Source organism: Thermobia domestica, chromosome 12, assembly GCF_964235325.1.
Source record: "Thermobia domestica chromosome 12, izTheDome1.hap1.1, whole genome shotgun sequence".
NCBI classification, from domain to species: domain Eukaryota; kingdom Metazoa; phylum Arthropoda; class Insecta; order Zygentoma; family Lepismatidae; genus Thermobia; species Thermobia domestica.
Genome location: NC_137465.1, coordinates 144961100 through 144984195, shown reverse-complemented (window position 1 = coordinate 144984195; position 23096 = coordinate 144961100). Strand labels below are relative to the sequence as shown.

At 36.2% G+C, this 23096-nt stretch overlaps 2 protein-coding genes across 5 annotated transcripts in view; one reads left to right on the top strand and one right to left on the bottom strand.

The window, feature by feature from the left end:
- The window catches only part of LOC145666709 (uncharacterized), a 71534-nt gene extending 54909 nt beyond the window's left edge, over window positions 1–16625 (bottom strand). The window contains exon 1 of one of the 2 annotated variants that reach the window (XM_081734214.1): window positions 16472–16625. The gene's annotated coding sequence lies outside the window, so the exon portion shown is untranslated. The remainder of the gene's footprint in view (window positions 1–16471) is intronic. The other variant, XM_081734216.1, reaches the window with a different exon arrangement.
- A 22-nt stretch (window positions 16626–16647) lies between these two features.
- The window catches only part of LOC145666708 (uncharacterized), a 66011-nt gene continuing 59562 nt past the window's right edge, over window positions 16648–23096 (top strand). For 2 of the 3 annotated variants that reach the window (XM_081734213.1, XM_081734211.1), the window contains exon 1: window positions 16648–16779. The gene's annotated coding sequence lies outside the window, so the exon portion shown is untranslated. Of the gene's footprint in view, window positions 16780–16916; window positions 17032–23096 lie in introns of those variants that run through there. The other variant, XM_081734212.1, reaches the window with a different exon arrangement.

Here is a 23096-nt window from a genome sequence, read left to right as displayed (position 1 = left end):
GCATGGTGTAAATATGATTGGTAGCTTGTTTTATTGGACATGAACATAGGTGACTTGCTTTTATTCGAGCTCAGTTAATTACACATTTCCGTATTTTGTTTCTCCATTAGCAGTACAGGATTCTCGTGTTAATCCAAACCCACCGTAATCCGAAATCTGCGCTTGTCCGAATGACATTTAGCCAGCGGGGTTGATAGACTGGTTGCTCGAACAGAAACAGTTGTGAATTATTGGACTAGATCAGGTTACTTTTCTTGAATACAAGACTGTTTCAAATGACTTTTGAATGCTTAACTACATATATGGTACTGTACATGTTTTAGATTAGAACTAAACCTTGACAAATATTCGATTGTAACTGGATTTGTGGCTTTTGAGCACTTCCTTTTTACGCCAAACAATTTAATAACCCGAACAGCTCAACCAAATATTCGGATTAACGCGCGCTTCCTGCTGTAGTTATCAAAGATTATTACTGGTCCACATTTTGCCCGCACAGTTACCATGAAAATAAACAGATGCGAAATAATGTTACTCTTATTGACCTTCCAGTGTCCCCGGTGTGTCCTGGATTCGATTCCCAGTGGGAACACAAGTGATTTGGATCCTACTTTAGTTCCAGTTCTTAGGACGTTATCATCATTACATGGAAAGCTATGTCAAGCCATCATGGGTTCACTTTGCCCGGGGACCTTCGGGTCAAAGATCGACCTTCGGGCAGGACAATGCATCATCATAATGACCTTCTATTAATGGGTCATCACGTCCTTTATATATTGCTGAGGTGTCGTCAGTGATACTACACAGAAAATGACGGCTTCTAATATGCTATCTTCTTATGGTATTCAATTATTATTATTAAGTATTCTGCCTTTCGGCAGGTATTGGGACTAATGAGGATTTTTTATTTTTATTTTCAATTTTTAAATTTGGGCTAGGAAATGTTTCTTCCACTTTTCTCGATCTTCAGCTTCCTCTTTTAACTCCTAAAATTTTCTCCAACCTTTCAAATCACCGATCAGCTTTGCTCTCCTTCTTCCTATTCCTCGCTTTCCTTCCATCTTTCCTTCTATGGCGGTGTGAAGAAGACAATTTCTTCGCAAGATGTGTCCAATCCAATTGGCCTTTCTACGAAGGATGATGAAGGAAGTGTCCTTTTCTCCCCTATCCGTTTTAAAACATCTTCGTTTGTTGCTCCTCTGTCCATTTTATCTTATCCATCTTCCTCCAACACCACATTTCTAAGCTCTCTAGATATTTCTTCTCTAACTTCCGTAATGTCCAAGTCTCTGAACCATAGTCCAATGCTCCATATATAGCACTTGACCAACTTCTTCTTAAGCCCAATATTGAGCCTGCTAGTTAAGAGTGATCTTTTCATGTTGAATGCTTCTTTAGCTATGGCAATTCTTGACCTGATCTCTTTGGTGCAGTAAGCGCCTCTTGTCAAAATACTTCCCAGATACTTGAAATTATCGACCTCTTCAAGTTCTCTTTGTTCTACTCTGATCCATAAGGGCGTGTTTCTACGGGATATTCTCATAGTATTCAATGTATAGTATTATTTATGACATTAAGTATCTTCTGAACCACTAACGAAATATTTTTTACCCGTTTATCTTAGGTTGCAGCTTGTATGGCTATGAAGATAATGTTTAGGGCAGTTATTCTAACACTTGCTGAGTTAAGTAATGAAAATCGCAGTCGCCCTTCTGAAGCAAGACATCTATTGGGTGAAGTGAATTTTCAGCTTGTGTTCCAACTCAACTTGTTCACACTTTTTCTTGGAAAGTTGAAAAGATTCTCAGATTATCTACAAAACAAGGAGAGCACACTGGCTGATGCTGTTTTAGTTACAAATGGTGTAATGGATTATTTTACTGAAATTCGAAACACAGTCGAGGAGTTCGAAAAAATTTGGAATGAGTCTTTGAGTCTTGCTGAAAACAACGGTATGTCTAACGGGTCCAATGTCCAGAACACGATTAATGCCCAATCATTTACGTCAGTATATTATTACTGAGCAAATGTCGGTTGAGGAAGAAGATATCAAATCCCAAGAAGACTACAGACTTAGGATATTTCTTCCTATGCATAACAGAATACTTGCAGAAATGCATGAATAGGCGTTTTACAGAAAATACAGGTACTCTATAAGCAGTGGGATAAGCAGTCTTCATCCTAAAAGTGTACACTTCCTCTCATTTGAGAAAATTGAACCACTTGCACGTCAATATGGATGTGATATCGATAGTGTAGAGGTGGAACTGAAACTTCTCCCGAAAATTTTGAAACGTTATGAGGAGGAAAAGCAATGCAAAATTACATCCGTTTATCAGTTTACTGAAGTAATGGATCGTTTCATAATTGTTTTCATGAAATTCGCAAATTAGCCGTAATTGTTGTCACCATTCCTGTATTTAGTTCACCATGTGAGCGTTCTTTCTCGTGTCTTAGACGAGTTAAAACATATCTAACAAATCGAATGGCAAACGGTCGCCTAAGCGATCTTTGTTTCCTCTCAGTAGAAATAAAACTTCTAATGAATATTGCTGTAGAGAATGTGGTAAACGCATTCGATGCTGGACATAAAAATGTCCAGCGCAACATGCTAGTAATGAAAAATGCTCTTCATTTAAGTGCAGGTATAAAAGTTTATTGTAAGCTTGTTCGTACCATGTGATCAGCCCTTCATAGTTCAAAATACATTGTTCTTTCTGTGGATCATGATGAAGTTTTGTTGTACTTCTTTATCCAATATATATATATATATCAGTAGCGTAGCGTGGTATTCCGAAATGGGGATGCCAAAGTTAGTCACTTGTGCGATACAATTCTACTAAAATCAGCAAAATCAGCAATACATAGTTATACCGATGGTAAATATAGGGTTGTAAAAAAATTAGGGGGGAGGCCCCCTAATTGGTGGCCTAGTGGGGCATACAGCAAATGCGTGGATTATGTAAGCCAATAAGCAATTGTCTCAGATTCTTCTTACCACTACCATGTGACAAGAAAACTCGGCCCCGCTGTTGTATGAACATTGTTTCCAGTATAGTTCCCTTTATTTCTTTCTCGTGGGCAGCTTCTTTCTCCGCATACCATACTTCAATCTCGTTGTCATCTTGAGTCCGAAACTCAGACGCCCATTCGTGAATATGGGCCTGAGTGTATATGTATATCATTTGAAGATGTAAATAGAAAACACTTAAACCAACTCTGGGGGTCTGTTTCTAAGTATGTATTTCGTTGTCAGATATCCAGATAATGAAGGCAGGGGCGCAAATCTGTCTTCAACATTCGGGGAACGGGTAAGACCGTTCCCATTTTTTAAAGCGATGTTCAAAATATTTATGAAGTTGAAAAACAATGCTGTGGAGGATCAGAGTTGTCTTCAACATTTGGAGGAGGGCAGATTTGAGGGAGGAGGGCATATTTGAGGCTTACTCTAGGGGGAGGGGTGATGAAACTCGTATTACGGTAGATGAATCTGATTTCTGAGATGAACCTGCTGTATATTATATACCAGGCGATGTAGAAAAAATTGTGATACGTATCAAGTGTCGTGAACACATTCTGAAATCTGAATACATGCATATTTATAATTGATATGTTTCTATTTACGCATCCTCAATGATCCACATTAAAATTTTAGGACACTTGTTTTGTAATAATATAAATAATGACTTCCCCAAAACTATGAAAGAAAATCAACTATGTATGGCGCAACAATACTCTTATTTGAGTGCGCTCGTACGTTCTGTACAGAAACTATAGCTTAGTTCAAAATAGATAGAGTTGGAAATACTTGAAGATATGCCAGCGTATACCTAAAGCAAAATGTAGAGTTGCAAGGGGTGAAGGGAGTTAAGAAAGCAAGTAATTGCGCATGCGCACTCCACAGAAAGCAGACGAAAACCCCGTTTCTTGCAGTAGGTCTGGATGCCCAAGGAACATAGCATACGACAAGAGGAAAGATAGAAAATGTGCATCTGAGTGACGCGCATGCGTAGGTTCCGCTTATCAAAGTAAGGCGAGAGAGCACATCCAGAAGATTGCAGTGGAAATAATTCTGATAATTAGAAGCAAACAATTTATATACAATGAAATACGTATTTTTTTCTTATTAATAGGGGATGCCGGGCATACCGGCGTTCCCTTACGCTACGCCGCTGATATATATATATATATATATATATATATATATATATATATATATTGCTAACTCGAGTTTCAGTTTCAAACATATCTGTATACGCTATGATCAAACAATCATGCTGTCGAATTTCCCTATTCTTTTAGTAACATAAGTCTTTGCTGTTGCATATAAAGATCACGTCAAAGAAATATTTTTTTACTTTACCCTACTTATTGTGTATTCTGTGTTGTTTGAACTTTCTTTTATTTCTATGCATTTATGTGCATTCTTGGACGGAGAGGAGCTAAAGCTGTCTTGAACTTCGACTACACAGGCATACCATTATTAGTGCTTTAAAAAACTGGAAATTGAGATAGTGTGTGCCACGCGGAAATCGGTAGGTCGAGCATATAGCCACGAACTCCCCCAGCCCATCCTAAGTTCTGCATTTCTTCAGTCCCACCAGCCGAATGCCGGAATTGTACCTTCTATAAGGCGAAGACAGCTGTTTCCCATATCCTTGTTCCTCCCCTATTTCAGTCTGAGCCTTAGCTAACTAAAGAGTATAAAAACTTAATTATTGTCAAAAAATATCTACATTGCCCAGTTCTAATTTTCATTGCCCGCCCACCCAACAACTAGGTCCGCCTCTTTCCGCCCACCCCATCAAGCGTTTCTGGCGCCGTCCCTGCTCACGCTTAATTTGAGTCATAATTGCACTCTTCTGCAGTGATTTGTTTGCTACGTCATCATAGTTTCCTTCAATATGCTACCGTTTAAAAGCACCATATACTTTTGATGCCATAGAATATTATATGAAATTTTCGGTAGCACATCTGCTACGAGAAATGCTTCTGTCTAAAACTAGCCTAAGTGATGAATATGATCTGAAGAGCTCATTCGTGGCTAAGCGGTTAGAGTACGTGCCTTTGGCGTGGGGGACCCGGGTTCGGTTCCCATCTGGAGCTCATGTGGTCCGGATTCCACGTTAATCAGTAGGTCCGGTCTCATATAGCCTCACTGCTGAAAGGGATATTAAACTCAAAATCAACTCAATATGATCTCACCCCCAAAGCTTTAGATTCCTTCCCGAAATCAAGGAGACTGGATAAGCACATCGGCCACGTTTTCTTCCTTAACTAAGGGAAATAAACTAAAGAAAGCTGTATACACGAATAGTGTATTAACTCAGACTTCTTTGCCTTAGCTTAGGGGAAAAAGCTTCACAAAGTTGAATACAAGAATAGTAGAGTGACTACACTTTTTCCCCTTAGCTAAGGAAAGTATGTTTTAGAAAGTTATATGCAAAAACTGTACATTGGCTAAGCTTTCTCCCTTTAACTAAGAGAAGTAAATTTCAGAAAGCTGTATACAAGAACTGTGAGCTAACGGAACTAAGCTTCATACAGCTTCAGAAAGCTATGTAAAAGAATAGTACATTGGCTAAGCTTTCTTTCCTGAAGTAAAAGAGGTAAGCTCTCGGAAGTTTTATTCAGGAATATTAGATTTGATGTATGGATTTCAAAGTACAGGAGAAAAATTATGATTTCTGACGAAAGTAGTTTTAAAGAATTCTATCCTCAAGTGCAAAAACATGTATGCTGACTCAACTGTGTTGTCAGAATATAGCATTATATTTCAACCATACTGTAAAGAATATTCTAAGAGAAATAATTTGCCAACTTTTCAATCATACAAACCTTAGAATATCACAGTAAATGTAACAAAATAATCATCAAAGAATCAGGTCAGGATGATAAAGTGAGCTCGGCGTAATTTTGTGGTTAAGAAGCACGGCGCCAGGCTGGAGCATTGTATCTCTTTAAAATTACTCTTGAAGTTTGCAACACTGCTCCGTATTATACACATATTTTTGTTCACCGTTATCTAGTCACCATTTTTGTATATCTAAAGGAACCAACGGGAATATTCGGATATATTATCGTAAGAAACGAATAATTAGGAACTCAATTCCAAACCATAAAGCATGTTATAATCACATCCGGTGAACTAACCAATAGGCTGATTGCTATTTGAAGTACGGCATACTTTTTCCAGATTCTGTGTAAATGGAAAGCATAAAATTGTCTCATTCTTCTCGACTTAATGACTGGACAATGGAGTGAAGAGATCTGAGAACAAAACCTACCAAAATACTTCAAAATGCAAAAACTGAATCTCTTTGCGAGCTCCATGACTACAATAAAGTTATTAGATGTCAGTTTTAATTCGAGATAGAATTTCTTGAAGTGCATTACCTACTACACTGACATCAAAGAAATTCCATATAAAGTGTATCAAACTTTTTTTTTTTTTTTTTTTAATGTTGCACTGATTTGCATCAAGTCTTTTTCTACTTTCCAGCCATTCATCAGTATTAATACAGACATCATACAGGTAAAATGCTTACTAGTTGATAGTGATGTGAGGTGGAAAATTTTCCGGTATATCTTTCCGGAAAATTTTCCGTTCTAAAAGAATATCAGTAATCAAGTAACAATTCCTCAGTATTCATAAAATCGTTTAAAGAATATGAAAATTTTCGTCGTTCACACAATTTTCAGTACTATGTAGGAACAAGTTAAATAATTTTTCATGAATCGAAATATTTTCTGTCTAATACGGAAAAATTGAAGAACTTTTTATGAGTCGGAAAATTTTCATCATTTTGAAGCAAAAAGTAAAACAACTTTTTGTGAATCGGAAAGTTTTATTGCTCTGTAGAAACAAGTGAAAGGAATTTTCATAGATCGGAAAATTTTCATCACGATGTAGAAACAAATGAAAAAACTTTTCATAATCCGGACAATTTTGGATATTATGTATAGTGATGTTTGGTGGAAAATTTACCACTACATTTAACTGCACATAGAGCTACAAAATTGAATTTGTGTAGAGGAAAGTTAGTCAGCAACAAATTATAATTTTCCAATTAGCTTTCGGGAACCGGATTCTATTATTTAAAATTTCAATTTTTTAAAAGTCATGAATATTTTCCGATTCATAAAAACATACTCCACTTATTCCTATATCGTTGTTTAGCCGTTGGGAATAAGTGGAGTATGTTTTTATGAATCGGAAAATTTTCCGGAAAATTTTCATGACTATACAGGACAGACAATTTTTCGATTCATGAAAAATTGATTCACTTGTTCCAACATAGTACTGAAAATTGCCTGAGCCATGAACATTTTCAGATTCTTTAAACGATCTTTCACTTTTTAACATTTCTATACATGAATTCAATCAATTTTATGAATACTGAGGAATTGTTACTTGATCACTGATTTTTGTTAAGAACGGAAAATTTTCCGGAAAAATATAGAAGAAAATTTTCCACCTCACATCACGGCTAAACAACGATGTAGGAATAAGTGAAGTATGTTTTTATGAATCGGAAAATTTTCATCACTGCTAGTTGACACCTACATAATGTTACTGTTTTTATTATTTTCTTTTTTTTACCTGTTAAACCCGCCAAAGAAATACACTCTTTCTTGGGAAGGAGAGGAAGGTGAAAATTACGATTGAAGTGAAATCTATGTACGGACTTTGGATATTTTGGAATCGTAGGGGTATTTATTTATTAATCTTTATTAAGCATCAATTGGTTTTCATTAATTTCCATATAGGAGATGTACCTGCATTTCAGAATTATTAATCTTTATTAAGATCAATTTGGTTTCCAACAATGTCCATATTGTAGATGTATCTGCATTCCAAGATCATCATTTGTTGAAAAGTAATATCAACACACATATAAATATGCGAATGAAGGAGAAGAATGAAGGTGATGTAGGTGAAAGTAAATGGAGTGATAACAATATTAGGTAAGTGTAGGCAATGTGGATGTATCGGGTGGGATAAGATGTATGAAGTGCAGTAGACGAGACAACACTGGAGGAGCTGTTAAATTAGTAAATGATGGTTATCTTCTGTCTCGGGGACTCAAGACTAATGAGTGACTAATGAAGGCCTTGGTTAGTAGAGAAGGGGATCACAAGTGCAATGATGGATAAATATGGTAAAAACAATGAGAAAGATGATATATGTCATACTGAAGTTTGTGAGAATCATTAGAAGGAAGAGTGTGAGAATACAGTGTCATAAAATGCTGTACAGGGATATACATATATTTCGGAAGAACTTCATGAGCAGTATCAAGAAGGATAGTGTCGAAAAATACGGGATTGTCAAACTCATGCGCTTGGTAATGTATTTTGTGCGTAACACTAATGTTGTAAAATAGGAGGAAATGTTATATTGTGGTAGAGTGGAGCCGTAGGGTAAGATAGGTGAGTGCGAAATTCAAGGAGGATAGCGTGTCTTTCAATAATCTAGAGGCGTTGATAAAAGGAGGCTTGTACTGATATCCACGCAGTATGTCCATAGGTGAGAAGAGGGCGTAAGAATACTTTGCACATATAGGTATTAGAGTGCAATTCCCAAGATGCGCCAACTAATTTTTGAATCAGGTTGAGTCTGCGAATACTTTGTAGGCCTAACTGAAGTTTCCGCTCATGGGGTTTCCAAGTAAGTTTGCTGTCAAAGAATATGCCTACATAAGTAACCTGCTTGGAGGTTGGTATGGCAGTAGGCCCTACCGTCGATGGTGAGGCCGAGACGATTTGGGTTTCGTCTAATACGTGAAAGTCTTTGTGAAGATTGAAAGACAACTGCTTGTGTTTTGTCGGAATTTACAATGAGTGCACCAGTCAGGAAATTAATTTATACCAAGCTGTAAAGTACGATTGATAAACTGCCGCACAGATTAGAAATTTAAATTCGATTTCTAATCAGTGTTGTTCAACAAACTGATGTGTTGAACCTTTTGCTATAATAATAATAATAATAATAATAATAATAATAATAATAATAATAATAATAATATATTACTGCATTACAGGAAGATGGCAAAGTAACCAGCTCCTAGTCGGGTAACGTATGGTCAGCACATTGATGCCTATTGTCGTTATTTCTAACTTTTTAGACCGAAATTCGCTCCTCTTAGTTCAAATAATACCAATGGGATCACTTGTTAACAGGATATTTTCTATTATGCTTAAATGGCATATAGCTCCGTAAGCCTAGCCTGAAATGTGTCACAAGCCTAATATCATTATTATCATAAATCTTCCTGTTGCGTGTCGTAGAATAGACGTTTACTTCTTCCTCTGGCATTGTTCCTCCCACACAAACATGTCATACCGCCTTCATGTTCAGATTCCAAATACAAAATCCCCGTGTTCCATATCCCCATTACTCTTCCATTTCACTGGAATGTGTCCGTTCGATTGTAGTTTTCCTTCTGAAATACTTTTTTTTTAAAAGGTCTCACGGAAGATAAATGAAAATAAATTATCCTAAATTTAAATTTTTGTGCTCTCCTACCGGGTATCGAGCCCGATACCATGTGTACCAAACGCACATTTGTCAGCCACTAGACTGGTGGGGAGGCCAGTTTTCCTTTTCCAAACGAAAATAAAATATTTGGACTATTACGTACCCAGTGGCGGCGATAAGGGCCCCGCAGACCCCGCGGTGCGGGGGGGCCTCGAACCTGAGGGGGCCCCTACAAAGTACCCTCAGCAAGGCATCTTTTACATGTTATTTATAACTTTAATGCATTTTGAAAGTGTTTGTACACAGCCTCAGGGCCGTGCCGTGGAAAATCAACGCCTGGGGCGAGAGTATACGACGGCGGCCTCATATATGTATTCCAAGCAATTTTTCCTATCTTTTTTCTTTTTTCTTCCGAATTTCCGTCCCCTTACTTCGGCGCCCGGGGCCGTTGCCCCACTCGCACCCCCCACGGCACTGCCCTGCGACAGCCCATAACTAATTCTAACAGTTTCACTGAATTAAATAATGAAGTAATCATTAAAATTAAATAATGAGGTATGATTGTGAATATGAATGTCAGGTTGCTCTTTAAAATTTTCCAAGGATTTGGTTTTCCTGTGTAACATTTGTATATTTTTATGTTAGTCTATTATGGCATATTTTCGTTATCGTGTATCTTACAGACAACAATTACCGTGTATTACACTAAATTATCGTGTTTACCGGAAATATCTACCAAAAAAACAATTCGAGACATTGCAACTTGTTAATTGAAGAAGACAGTTGCTTACCGAGTAGTTTGCCGGACTTGACTACGGCCTTACAGCTGTACCTCACACTTCTTGTCACAACTACTGCAGCAGAGAGAAGGTTTTTCAAAATTAAAAATTATCAATAATTATTTACGGAGCACCATAAGAAAAGGTAGATTGCGTACGCTAGCCATTTTGAGCATCGAACATGAAAAAAAGAAATAAAATGGATAAAATTATAGATAAATTCTTGCTCCTGAAGAACTGAAGGATATTGTGTAAACAGTTCTTAAAAATTTTGTGTTCCATTCCATTCCGGATAATGATGCTTACAATACCTCTCCTTAGTTTTATCATGTGTGTGACGACACAAAAAGTGTTTGCCTTCCGTTTTATTCTAGAGAGTGAGAGTACTGTACGCAATTAACGCGAGTACACAAAAATATGCTACGTTAATTTTCCTCTGTGTGGAAGGTAGTTACAGTATAATCCCGGATAGCCGAAACCCGAATTATTTGAAATCGCAAATCTAATAAACATGTACTGTACTGCACGGGAATAATCTTGAGGACGGGGACGCGGTAGACTGCCTAATCCATATGCAATAAAGTATTACAGTACTGACTATATATAGATGTAGGGCCGGCCGCGGTGGCCCAGTGGTAGAGCGTTCACGTCTGGTGCATGGAGTCTCTGGTTCGATCCTAGCTCGCGAGAAGTGAACTTTGTGGTGGACAAACACCATATGTGTGGGTTTCCTCAGGCTTTTCCCGTTTCCTCCCAATTTCTTCATTCCATCATTTCATTCATTTCCCAACATCATTTCGTTTAGCCTACTCACCATAACTGTGGGACGTAAAACTCAAAGATTTCATTTCAGTTTTACATATAGATGTACTGTAGTCCTAAAAATGTTCATTTAACTTACAAAAACTAAAAACTGAAACCACTGGCGTAACAGACCTTAAGTCGTGAGCCGGCCTCAAAGCCATATATTAACGACTGGTGGACTTACGACGACCTGAGTGACGAACAAGTGATTAGCCCGTTGCGTCACCCTCTCCCAACAGGCGCATCACTCCCCAGTTTTCCTCACGACGCTGGACAGACGCCAAAAATTTGGAGTACTTTAGCGGAGGATTGAACCCGGGATCACATGGATATGAATCCAACACTCCAACCACTAGAGCAGCGTTTCCCAACCTTTTTCAACTTGCGGCACACTACAGGTGTAACTTGAATTCTCGCGGCACACTCATATTGATATTATTATTATTTTCTGGAATTTTTTATGCGGTTACTGATATCCTTTTCACAGAGAAGAAAGCTCGATCACTTGTTTTCCTTCGTGGTAAATCATTATGCTTATTTTTCATTGTAATTTAAAAATAGAAAACAATTACAATGAAGTATAGCACTCAGGTTTTTAAAAATACGCTATCTTTTTCGAAAACTGTATCCAAACTTTCATTAAAAGGAAGATCATTAAAGAACAAAGAAACAAATCTCTTGTACTTTTAAAACACAAATGTAGGTAATTTGTATCCATGTTTGCTTTGTCGAAAGGATTGACGATATTTTAAAATTTCAAGCTACGAAATAATCTGCAACAATAAACAAGCAATAATGGTGATAACAATGATAACAAATACTTTTCTAACATGTACAGAATATTAACAGAGTATGAAACTTAAAATTATATAGATTCATAGTAGAGGTTCATAGTAATGTGAAACACATATGTACATTTTTCCTCATAAATATAATGTGAGACTCAATGTCTTGCAATTTGATTGTAACAGAATTAATAATTTTATTTCGATATCCTCGCGGCACACCAGCGGCCCATTCGCGGCACACCGGTTGGGAGACACTGCTCTAGAGTATGGAGTTCTTTAAGTTTAATAAAGAACGTAAGTATAGCCTACAAAGAAAGTTTTGAAGTTATTTGATCTTTAATACATTTTAGTTAAATAAAAAATATTGTAGTACAAGCAAGGTAATAGATGCCCAAGACTTAACAAACAAAAAAAAATCCGAAATAAGCCCCGTATTTTAGTTCGGTTAACTGTGGTTATACTATATTATTATTATTATTATTATTATTATTATTATTATTATTATTATTATTATTATTATTAGGCCTATTATTATTCGTAGTAGTTGCAATCATAGTGGTAATACTGTTAACATTGGAAAATGGTACATTAATACGCATATAAAAATTGTAAATGAAGTTCGAGTTACACATGGCCTTTTGTTCAGTTTTTGCGGGGGGGCCCCGAAGCCGGTATCGCCGCCACTGTACGTACCCCTTCCTTATTAGAACATCTTGTGGCGCGTTGTGCAATAGAAAAAAAATACTGTAGATCTCAGTTTGAGAGTTAGGTTAGGTCTACTGATATTGCGCGGAGGGAGGTAAAATGAGATGCCCTATAGAACAGTGTCCGAAGTGGAAAAAAAACAGAGGCGGTATGATTTATTACGATTTTGACTTGACATACCGGCTACCTAAATGTTGAAATGCAGTGAGGGTATGTTGCCTGAAAGATTGCATTTCTATTTATATAATGACTGAAAACCATTGGAAAGCTGCTCTGTAGTAACGCGGGGGAAGGGCATGGAGAGACTTTGATCCCCTCCAACTTTCTGAAAAAATATCCCTTATATTGTATTATAGAGAATTATACACGTAAATGCTCAAAAACCGAAAGAGGATATTAATAATTTCTTGCGGGAAAACTCCCGGTCCTCCACTCGACTGTGGGGTATTCGAAACACCCGGACAGTGTTCGTAGGTTTCATAAAAAAAAAAACCCTCGACGGACACAAAATTTTCCCTTTTCTTATCATATTTTCCCTAGGTGGTTGAGTGTTCAATACTTATAACAGAAGTAATAAGAAAAGATTAATTTAGCTATATTAAAGGAGTGCCAGCCACATTTGTTCTATTTATTTTCTTCCTGCTTCAATTTTTTCTTTTTCCTTCATTTTCTACAAGAAATTTGGTCCACGGTGGCTCAGTGGTAGAGCGTTCACCTCTGGTGCGTGTCGTCCTTGGTTCGATCCTAGCTCACACCAAGTGCACTTACCTTGACGCTTACGGCATGGGGAACATACTAGGCACGTTCCCCAAGTACATGTCAGGCATGTGCTTAGGGGTGGACATAGACTGTGACTATCATTTGCCATCCATGTGTTTTCTTTCTCAGAAGTATATAAGGCACATACTGGACACATTTCCATGTATCTGTAGGAACATGATAGACATATGTCTGCTATGTAATTGTGCTGTTAGGGAAGTAATTCGCGCCCACCCTAGGGTAGCCCTACATTTTTTTTACTTGTTTAAAGTGTTGTTTAGACTCACCTTAATGTAAACATATTACACATATAGCCGATTTAACATATTTTGGGGGAGTAATTTTCTGGTTCATGGACGCTTACGGCATGGGGAACATACCTAGAACATACTAGGCACGTTCCCCAGGTACATGTCAGGCATGTGCCTAGGGGTGGACATAGACTGTGACTATCATTTGCCATCCATGTGATTTCTTTCTCAGAAGTATATAAGGCACATACTGGACACATTCCAATGTACCTGAGGGAACATGATAGGCATATGCCCGCTATGTAATTGTGCTGTTAGGGTGCTTGTTGTTTTAAATATATTTATCTAAAGAAAAAAAAAGTACACTTTCAGGTTGCTAAAAGTGGCCGCAGAAGCACTAACATCCCTGCCACCCTTCAGCTAGGGCCTGCTCTACATTTTATTTTGGTTCGGAGTTAATGTTGTGTATCTCGCTATAACTATTCTTTGAAAGTGCATCCGCTCCTGGTCCTACGCCTTTGAAGCTTGTCATGGTGCAATAATAGGATACTTGCGCTTGACACTTTCAGAATAATAATAATAAAAAAAACAATAGGAGACATTTGGTGTACAAGCAGAGGAGAGGGGAAGCTGATAATTTCTCGGACCGACTCAGAAGGATTTTAGCTAGAGGACGAAAATTTCGGGCTATTCAACGTATTCTTCCCGAAGATCAACACACTTGGCACTACGTTGCTCAAATTTCCCTAATTCTTAAAAAAAAAAAAAAAAAAAAAAAAAAAAAAAAAAAAAAAAAAGAGGGCCCAACGGTTATCGAGTAAGGCGGGCGATCAATGCACTGAAACCTTAGGTCATTCAGAAAATCCATTATTCTCTCTGCCTTGTGAACGAAACGTTGTCCTGCAGGAACAACACATCTCTTCTCAAATTTCCCCATGGCTTTTCTTTAATAGCGTCCTCTAATTTAGCACAAAAAAAAAAAAAAAAAAAAAAATCACAGTAATACTCTGATGTTACAGTTTGTCCTTTTGCAAGGTAGTCTGATAACTAGAGAGCGGATTTTAAGGTGCAGCACCTTTTCTAAAAATGTGGTTGTTATAACAACCAATGTTTAAAATATCTATTTCCGGGCATAAAACGAACTGAAATGAACGCACTTTGTTGCATCTTTTTAATGGATGTTGTACCTTTTTCGCTAGATTCATAAAAATTTTCCCTTTTCTTACTTCTTTTAGCCTTCAGGACCTTTATTGTACCTTTTCTCTCTCTCTTTTTTTTTAAAAAAATTATAGAACAATATGTTTTATTTTCAATCTAGTTTACACATAACATTCCATAAATTTAGACGCAATCTTGACGGATTTGCTAGGGATAAATTTGAACTGAATTTGCGAAACAAGCCGTGCTTTGCAACGTCAACTGAACTTCCTGTCCATGTGCTTACAAGATGTGTACTACTGGTTTCCGTTGATGTCGAGCGAAGTTTTTCCACGTACAAGGATCTTCTGAGCTCCAAGCGACAGAAACTAATACTCGAAAAAATAGAAATGTTTTGCATAATCAAGTATAACCAGTTGTTGAAAACCCAGTAGTAAGTAACGGTTTCTCAAGCCAGAATATTGCTAAATTAATATTTTCTTTTTTAAATACCTAGTTTGTTTTAACCACAATTTTATTACAAGAATGTCAAATGCTGTAAGAGTTTGAGATTAAGTAAAACAATTTTGCAATTTATGTCAAATGTTTAAAGCCAAGATTTTAACAATATTTGCTGTTGTAATGAATAAAGAATGTTCATGTAACTGTATACTATAGCACTTAATAAAGGTCCTATTAGCACCTTTTTGAACGATTTTTCAGCCCCTTTTATTCCCGTTTTCCTACCACATTTTTGCACCTTAAAATCCGGTCCCTACTGATAACAAACCATAATCCTTATCCCAGAAACTTACAAAAGACCAATGTTCAAAATTCAAATGCAATGAATGCTTTCAGGATGACATGGGCGGAAGAAAGTCGAGCCGAGAACTTATTAGCCTCTTCCATCATATCTCGTAAGAAGTATATTATATTACTTAGAGATAAGTAAAATAAGCTAAATTGAATTTAATTTGGCAAAAAAATCACAATAATTTCATCGGTAGGTTTAATTTAATTTTAAAATTCTTCACAATATTGTTTTACACGGGGGAGGAGATAGGGTAGACACCACCCACTCTAGTACTTTCCGGCCTTCAGGTCTGTCCACCACAGAACTTGTATCTAAATATTTTTAATCCCAAGAATGAATCAAAAAATAATAAAGCTATTTTCCCCTGAAGAGTATGTATTCTCTAAAGGCGCAGGGTCTGGGCAACTGCCCCAGTTGCCCCACCCACGGGACGGTGCTGTGGCATTCACCGAGAATAGGACACGAGACCACATCCGCTAACCATTCATAATACCCATTACCATTTACATTAGGAAGAAAAAATGTCAGATGGAAAGTACGTTAACGTTTTCAAGTTACTTCAAGTGTAGAAATAATACAGTTACTTTATTATGACATGACATACTGTCCGTTACATAGCTTCGAAGAAGAGCTTAAAAAACACCATATAACGTGGAAATCTATCTGCTTACATATCTCATTAGTTTCTAATGATACAGCTGGAAAGGAAGCAGGCATGTTTTCTCACATCACCTTACAAATAATGCGTGAATGGAGTTTTTTTTTTTTTTTTAAGACTTAAAAGCAAGGACTAAACTTGTTACATCATTAGCACTCTTCTTTTTCATAATACTTATCGTAAATATTCACGAAAGAAAGTAAAAAAAGAAAAAGAAAGGCCGTACACTTTCTCTGATCACACACACAGCCTTACATAAAAGCTGAAATATTAGAAACAAATTGCATGTACATACTTTATATCCTCAAAATTTGAAACTTGAAAAGATGATAGAAGACTTTCACAGAAGATTTTTAATTAACACTACATAATTTTAACATTCCATTGCCGATTACGAATCACTCACTGTCCAACTTCTTGCCTTTGGCGTCCCCCAATTGCCATGGATACGACCTCATTGGCAAATTTGTGCTGCCATCTTGTGGTACGAAAAAAAAATTTGCGCTGTTTTCTGTACACGTGAGACGATTGTTTTAGTCGGTGTAGTGTAAATTAATAACAAACACATGTTGTGACAAAAAATTACAATTAGATCATATTACAGTAAGTACTCATGTAAAAAAAATATTATATACATCTTAGAATACAATAGTAAATTACTATGAATGGTAGTTATGGTTATTATTATTTCGTACGTTAAATACTGCTGTTAGTGCAAATCCGAGCCTGTAGCATGGTTGGCGGCTTCCAATTTCATCTACCTATAAATAACACAGCTGCTTACGGTAGTAAGTGATACAACTTGCTTCCTACTATGCATTATGTTTTGTGATTGAACAGGAATGTTATATACGTGTAAGTGCAAAATAAACTATAAAAATTAAGGTAGTGCTGTTGAAGTTAATGCTGGGAAACGAGCGGCATTGGGAATTTTCCTCTTAGATAATTAGAAGTTATCCAGCCAAGAATGTCCGCTTTCAGTGCGGTTTACCGGGAATGCAAATGATAGTATGATTCGATTGAAAGAGTTTAAAATTGAAGATTGTTTTGCGATGCATTCAGAGATGGTGTAGCAATACAAATAATGCTAATATGTGAAATTGGAAAGTTACCACACCAATATCTGGTTCAGTTCGGTATAGGCCTATTTACTCTGTGTACGTTTTCTATTTACCCTATAAGAACAAGTATTTCGTATATTAGATGGAAGTCACTCAGAAATCCGTAAATAGTTAGTTAAATGGAATTTTCTGTGATCTTTATACGGCCAAAATCAAACTTAATTATTTATTGAAAAAAAAGTATCGGTTTAAATCCTAATAAAAATTTTAAAAGAATGATATGCCCCTTTCTAGTAGTACGCTTTCTCTACATATTGGTGAGCAACTAGGCTAGATGAAATTTGAAATTCTACTATGTTACCCGTACAGCGGTGCTCCACAGTAAAAACATATGGTAGTAAACCGGCAATATGAATATAGCATCCGTTACTTGCTTTTAACCCAATGTAGTCCGTTTATTTTTAATGTGTAGTATGCTAGAGCTTTTTGCACGAGAAAGGAGATCTGATTCGTATTTTTGTAATTAGTTTTTCAGGTCTCTCGTAGTGCGTATATTCTTGCATTGACCTTTGTGCCACAGAGTAGATTTCCAGTATTTTCAAGCATAAAAACGTTAAAGTTTTGTCATTTATCAAGAAATTCACTGGTAGTACCTTAGAAACTGTTCTTAAGAATTCCTCGCTGCATATTGCCTTTAAGAGGGCGTCAGTGTTTTATGTCTGGAAATATGGCATAAAAACTAGTGAACGCTTCTGCCCTGACTTGGTTTAGAAAGCATTCGTGATTTTAGTAACCACCTAACAGAAAATGGTTCTTGTTTTATATATCCACACGCCCCGTTTATACTTTCTCCCTCACAATGGTAATGTAAGGAAAGAAGTTTATAATTTCATTGAAACATTGTTTTCGTTATTTGTGAATATTAGAAAGTTAGTTAGACTGATACAACTTTTGCGCAGTAATGCAATATGGATGCACACTTAGTGAAGAATAAAGAAAACAGGAAATTAACAAATAGATGCGCAATACAGTAACAATTGAAGTAGGGAAATGAAAGAGGCGTGATTGTGAATAAGGTATAACAGAACCATAAGTAATTAGGTAAATAACGCTTAAAACAGCTTTATGTTCCACCGATCACGAAGGGGCATCAACGGAACTTTAGCCTTATCTTCTTTACGTTGCTTATGGTCTATTGTAATGTCTCCCTCAGCATTCCGGACTAGAATTGTATTCGCTTCATAATCATTTCCATAGCTATAGTAAACCAGCGTGCACTTCATCTCGAAGTTCTGGTGAGGTGAAAGCTGCAGGAGCTCTGTTGTGCTGTGGAGGTTACACAATGTCCTGCCTAAAAATTCGCGCTTTCCTATATGCTTACGTTTAAAAAATGGCTAATTAAATGTACAGTAAACATAGTCTCCAACTGGTATACTGAATAAATCGTATAATTTTAAATGACTCATTCTTCAATGCCCAGCACACGAATCAAAGTTTCTTGTAAAATTTAGTTGCTAAAGTGAGATAGAGGACAAGGGTAGATCTAGAGAAACTTTTGGAGGGAACAGTATGTATTCATCGCACTTCTGTCTGGAGGATCCGGATTTAAATTATGCGGCCGGTCATCCTGACAGATTTTTTTAAAAAAAATTCTGTTTTGCCGTAATGATATATTTCAGTATAGAAGAAGGTAATCATTGCTTCCCATTGATATTCGTATTTATTAATAATTCTAATGTGAATTTGCGTCCTAAGCTGGATGTGGAATGTTGATAGTAAGTTATTATTACTGTTACCCAAGTAAAGGAATTTAAATCTGTAAAGGAAAAGGAAATAAATTCAAAGTAAAATAGACTTACTCTACCAGAATATTAGATTTTGTATTTGCTAATTGTAAAAATTTACAATATACAATTTCCATTCTTTATGAAGGTTAAGATTTTCGCATATATATATATATATATATATATATATATATATATATATATATATATATATATATATATATATATATAATATAGGTTGAGAGAATCAGATCAATTACTAGCTTGCCCCTAATCTGCTCACATCACTTTTTCTTTGTCCTGGTTCTAAGTGTAAACAGAAATTTCAAAACAAAAACTGTGTTTATGGATAGAATATTATGGGAATATCATAATGTATATATATATATCTCAATCTAAGATTTTGTATCCGTTAATACAACTTCCATGGGCAAGATTTTACTTTGATTCGGGCAGTGACTTCAATCGGTTCTTATACGTTCGGTCACTTTCTGGAGCTATTTGTGACTTTGGTGCTGTCACGTGATATTTAGTCCTCTTACACACACAACTTGATTGATTTAAAAAAAAAAAAAAGTAATTTACTTAAGAAACATAGCTGAACGAGCGTCAGCGATCGAAGGTGGTTTGGAAGCGCCGCAGGGCTCGTTTTATTCCACCTTTACCCTCATTCCACGTAACATTACGTCACGATCGGGTGGAGCAACTTCAATGTGATTCCTAAACTGCTCTGGTAACCGGGTCAGACGAATCGGTTGCAATCACTGTGTGAGTCAAAGTAAAAACTTGCCACTTCGATAAAAGCTAGAAGGCAACTCTTTTATTAACGTTATCTGAAAACGTTCGATTCTTCATCTATAAACATTAGAACCGCCAACTGTTTTTACTACTTCTAACCATTTCTTTCTGTTTATTGTATTTTTTAATTAACAAGTTAATACTGACATGCCATTTGTTTCACAGTTCTTTTTCATAATAAAGTACCATAAAAATAAATTTTAAGTCTGCTGTAGTCGCTGTTATTATTTTTCATTGTGCATTATTCTTCATAAGTAGTCTTTGCGGGTTGACATACCGGATGCGAATAAGTATTGTATGTTCTTAAAGCATTAAAAGACATACATTGTACAAATCAATATTTCCAACAGTGGTGCACATTTCGAAGTGCAACTCTACTCTGATAAGCAGAACCTGATTGTTTTAAAGCATGAAAATCGGGATTTGGGAAAAGAAGATTTGCATGGTAGTAAATTGTCGGCGGGCAAGCCTCAACTACGAAAAAAAAAAAAAAAAAGTGCGAAGGTCGAAAATTACTGACAGGTTCATTGTGCATCGTAATCCTGTAGGCTTCTCGGAAATTGTGGATGAGTGCAGGGTCTTACTCTTTTCCTGTGGCCATGGCTTTCACATTCTGAGATCACTGACCTTGACGCTTCGAGTAATACAAACATTAAAACAAATTCTATACTGAAATACTGTATTTTTTCTTATTTGCACCTCATTTTTAGTCTTTTTTTTTTCGGGTTATCCGCGGTCCCATTGCCATCCAATTCCGCGGATAATCGTTCCTTTACTGTACTCCGGATTCATTAATTTCATCGTGGGACGTAAAACTCAAAGATTTCATTTCATTTCGTTTTTCATTAATTTCATGGAATACACTCTTTGAGAGATTTAATACAAATAGTAGAGATTTGTAATGTGATTCTAAAGCGTGGAAAAATTTTGATAGGGTTTGGACTAACGAATGAAACGACATCTGTAACGCGACGTTGCCATGTGGTAAACGGGTCTGGTTAAGTAAACGGACTACAGCGTGAGCAAATGACCAGGTGACAAGCATGGCGACATCGCAACGCTCTCTTTCGCTAGCAGCGTTTAAATAGCACTCAGTCCATTACCTTCAAATGCCATCAAGTTTATTTCACGCTTTAATGCTTCCACATAACATTAGGACGATGTCCACAACACCGTATCACATAACAAACAGTTCCATGGTTGCAGCAGAACTTCTCGAACACGTTTCAACTTGCTAAGCAGATATCACTTCGCTTCTTGATTAAGTTCGAATTTAGTGCGTAGAGTTACTAGAGGGTCTGCAATAATAATAAATAAATAAATAAGTAATAAATGAAAATTTTCTTATCATTATTACAACTTACACAGACGTAGTTTTTATTCGACATTTTGCTTTTACTAATGACGGTAAACATAAAGGGAAATTCACATTCAGTGTTGCAAACTAACAATAACCCTTTTAATGAAAGTTTTCGAAAACTGTAATGTAGTGAAAATTGTGCTTCATGCGACGTGTACAATCATTATTGAATACCAAATATAAATTAAAAGCCACTTACTGTCATTTGGAAACAAATAAAAGTTCTGTCAATCGAATTGCATCGCCCTTACCCACGTAAAAAAAAAAAAAAAAAAAAAGATCACATTGATACAAATCAACTTTCTGAATTTCATCGTAGCTTTAACGCATAGTTTAACGATTTTTTGGATCCCGAGTTGGAAACCCTATAACTCGAAAACGAAGCGGAATTGGACCCGTGTTTATAAGAACTTTTCTACTTGGTTTGATGTCAGGGTTCATCTCCCAAAATTTTCATATGACTTTCAAATCACCTTGTGTCAGGGTTGGCTGGTTTAAAAGAAAAATGTTTTAAACAAATATAAAAAAAAAAAAAAGTTCATAAAAGTGTAAGTGTACGTAAAATCTTGATGAGCACACATTTGTGGGTTATCACGTTTCACTCCCGTACAATATTCGTATTATATTCATACCTAAATTCCCCATTCATTACTCAAAGAGATTATACTACAAAAGTAACTTTTTTTTTAATAAGTTTATGAATGTTTCTTTTGAGATTTTCTTATAGTTCGTTATTATTCTTATGCAATTGCAATAAAAAATTCTAAATATTGTTTTATTTTAATAATGTTTACTATTGATATGAAATACACCGAAATGACGGCGGGATCATACAAACGCCACGAGAGGCATTTATTGAAATTAGGAATATCTATTTATGTATAAATGGGTCAGAGCAAAAATGGACTCAAATAATTCGTATCTGTATTTACTTTTCGTACTAATATGTAAATTAAGTCGTAGTATTTCTTTAATTTGGACTAACAAAAGCCATAGTGAACTAACTTGGACTAAATTAGTTCATCTGTACTCTGCAGTATTTTGAAATTGTCCATATGTAATTCTGTATAATGGCTTCACTTTTGCAACTGTCCTTCTGAAATCATTCGTGATAATTATATTAACAAATATATAAAAATCAAGCATATCCCTGTTGTTGCATAACAACACCAAGGCGAAACAAACTTATTTCTGTCCATATGTGATATAAATACATAGAGCAAATTATTTAAACCAAAAAACCGGGTTTAAACCAAAAAGACTTTTTTTTTTTTTTTTTTTTCAATAAAAACTATGGTTTTTGCCAACCCTGCCTTGTGTACAGGACCTACTTGGCCATACGAAATATTTACATTCCAAGTACAAAAATCGAAATTTCAGTAATTAATTACGAACGTGAAGGGCTGCACCCGCGTGAACGGCTAGCGGATATTGAATACCTAGGTACTTCTTCAATAGTTGGCAAAAAAAAAATTCAGATTTTTAAATGGTGAGGTTTTTGAGAAAATGGCGCCCAAACATGGCATCTTAATGAAATTTTCAACTTTTCATATTACTATAACGTGGGATGTAATAATCAGAAACGTAAGTCCTGTACATTTTCAAGAGAACTTGAGTAGATTTTCAATGCTAGAAGCAGATGGTTGATATGGCTCGTGAGTACAGAAACAAAACTCAAATTAGGAAAATTTTCAAAGTTGGCAACATTGCGGGTGAATTCCGCGATTCCTATTGGACAACAGACGAATTTTGCCCCTCCACCGAATCACATAAATGTATATTCTTCCTACGATTGCGATTATGTTACTAAGTACACTCGTATCTCCACAATAAAATTTTTAATTTTACATTTTTCAGTTTTTCGGGTAATCCAAGAGGAGGGCAGCCACGTTGGAAGGCTGTATATCGAAGAAGAGT